Here is a 2,920-nt window from a genome sequence, read left to right as displayed (position 1 = left end):
GAACCTAGAGTATGAACAATACAGAGCTAGACTGACCACTCTCTCAGGACCTAGAGTATGAACAATACAGAGCTAGACTGACCACTCTCTAAGAACCTAGAGTATGAACAATACAGAGCTAGACTGACCACTCTCTCAGAACCTAGAGTATGAACAATACAGTTAGACTGACCACTCTCTAAGAATCTAGAGTATGAACAATACAGTTAGACTGGATACTCTCTAAGAACCTAGACTACGAACAATACAGTTAGACTGGATACTCTCTAAGAATCTAGAGTATGAAAAACACACAGAATCAGTCCTACCCCTTACACGGTGGTCAGAGTTGTTAGAGCAGTAGTCTCTTACTTTGGGGTGGTCAGTGGGTTGCCGTCCACCCATTTCCAGGTCCCCTCAGTAACAGTGTCAGTCAGACCAATCCAGAAACCCTTGTTGAAGTGGAAGAGAAACTCCTGTTGGTGAGAAAGAGCTGATATTGTCAACTACTATAGACTACATGTGTTAAATACTGGAAGATACATTACTGACCAAGGGATGTTTGATCATAACCCCCCCGCCATATCTCTCTCTCTTTCTCTCTCACCTGTTCCTTATCACTGTTGATGATCACCAGGTCTGCTCCTCTCTCCAGACAGTCATCTTTGCTCTCCCCCCAGGTTTTAGTCTCAGTAGACAGGAAGTACCAACTGGATTCAAACTTCTTCCAGTCTTTAGGGCAGGTTTGTTCTACAAGACAAAAACATGAATTTCCATCTTATTATTCTGCACCTATTATTTTAGAATACAAACACAAGTTGACTGCATATTAGATATATGATGTTATGATCATTTATTTGGTAAACTCACTCAGATTAGAGAACTTTCTCATGAGATCATTTTTCTCTTTTTGTTGCTGGTCTCTCTCTTTAGTCAGGGTGTTACTGCTGGTCTGTAGCTGGTCTCTCTCTTTAGTCAGAAGGCTGTAACTGGTCTGTAGCTGGTCTCTCTCTTTAGACAGAAGGCTGTAACTGATCTGTAGCTGGTCTCTCTCTTTAGTCAGAAGGCTGTAACTGGTCTGTAGCTGGTCTCTCTCTTTAGTCAGAAGGCTGTAACTGGCCTGTAGCTGGTCTCTCTCTGTTGAGTCGTGATGACCAATTACTCCATCTGTAAAAGGGAAAAGTTAATCAAACATGTAACTACCACACCATTGATGATTAAGGATGATTAAGGATGATTAAGTATGATTAAGGTTGATTAAGGATGATTAAGGATGATTAAGGATGATTAAGTATTCTACTTAAGTCTCAGTGACAAAATACTAAACTTACAGTAGACAGACAGGCCTATGATCCCAGTCAGTAGGAGAACACACAGCAGCCCCAGACACACTGCAGCTACTCCAGAGGGTCTCTTCCACCACTGGAAATGTACTGAATCACAAATTATTAAAGTATGGTATTTGGTAATGTGTTTTACTGTATCATCCACGATTGGGACAAATAAATAAAATAAAATTGTATTTGTCACATGCGCCGTATCCAACAGGTGTTTTAACCTGTTGGGGCTACAGGTTAGCAATGAACCCCGAGACGGGATTGCTAACAAGGCTGGAAATTCAAAACATCAAAAATCTAATAATTTCAATTTCTCAAACAAGCAACTATTTTACACCATTTAAAAGATAAACATCTCCTTATTCCAACCACATTGTTCGATTTTCAAAGAGGCTTTACGGCAAAAGCATAAAGTTAGATTATGTTAGGACAGTACATAGCCACAAAAGTACAAACATCCATTTTCAATTCAAGGTCACCAAAAGCAGAAACCAGCTAAAATTATGCACTAACCTTTGGCAATCTCCATCAGATGACACTCCTAGGACATTATGTTATACAATACATGCATTTTTTGTTCCATCAAGTTCATATTTATATCCAAAAACAGCATTTTACAGTAGCGTGAAATTCAGATTTTTTTCTTCTCTGAAGTGCTTCCGGTGAACAACGTTACAATTTACAAAATTACTATTCGAAAACATTGGTAAATTATAATATTGTGATTCAAATAATAATAGTTTATCATTTCGTAAATGCTACTGTATTGCCAGATTTCAAAATAACTTTACTGGGAAATCACAAGTTGCAATAAACCGGGTGCTGTGCTAAGAACAATAGGCTAGGCTATATAGGTTAGCATCTTGTAACCAGCTAATATCAATAATACTATCGTCAATAATCCCTTACCTTTGATTATCTTCATCCATTGGCACTTCCAGGAATCCCAGGTCCACTACAAATGTGGTTTCTTTTGACAAAGTTCATAATTGATGTCCAAATAACTCCAAGTTGTTCCATGTTGTTAGCGCTTCGGTGGCTACTCAAAAGTAGCGCGGGCGGGGGGTGGGAAGTCACGGCGAAAAGTTAAAAAAGTTTAAAAAATAATCTATTTACGTTCGTTCAAACATGTCAAACGTTGTTTAGCATCAATCTTTAGAGCCATTTTTAACGTGAAACATCAGTAATGTTTCATCACGACCGCTCCTGTGTCTAGAAAAACATCTTTGAAAATTGTCTCGAGTCACATGATTGAGCAGGTGCAGGCAATAATGGAAGTGACGACATCCCAGGGAGGTCAACTTCCCTTCCTTGTCATCCGGTCTCTGTTGATCATCGACGCTTCAAACAACTTTATAAAGATCGCTGACATCTAGTGGAAGCCGTAGGAGTTGCGAAATGAATCCTTTCTCACTGTGGTATCTATTAAACAATGATTAAAAAAAATAGTACAGCCACAAAATTCTTTTTTTCTCTCAGGTTTTCTCAGGTTTTTGCCTGCCATATGAGTTTTGTTATACTTACAGACACCATTCAAACAGTTTTAGAAAATTCAGAGTGTTTTCTATCCAAATCTGGTAATAATATGCATATCCTAGCTTCTG

General features: G+C 38.7%; 1 long non-coding RNA gene across 1 annotated transcript; it reads right to left on the bottom strand.

Moving 5' to 3' along the window:
• Positions 1-449: 449 nt before the first annotated feature.
• LOC145876100 (uncharacterized) lies at positions 450-2,497 on the bottom strand. Its single transcript, XR_014391408.1, has 3 exons — positions 1,311-2,497; positions 850-1,146; positions 450-729 (listed from the first exon to the last, which is right to left on the bottom strand). It is a non-coding gene; the product is annotated as an uncharacterized LOC145876100 (long non-coding RNA).
• Between the last annotated feature and the right edge of the window lie 423 nt (positions 2,498-2,920).

This window comes from Salmo salar, unplaced genomic scaffold, assembly GCF_965601325.2.
Source record: "Salmo salar unplaced genomic scaffold, fSalSal1 ptg000432l, whole genome shotgun sequence".
Lineage (NCBI taxonomy): Eukaryota > Metazoa > Chordata > Actinopteri > Salmoniformes > Salmonidae > Salmo > Salmo salar.
The sequence above is the reverse complement of the archived record's forward strand: the minus strand, read 5'-3'. Positions and strand labels throughout refer to the sequence as shown.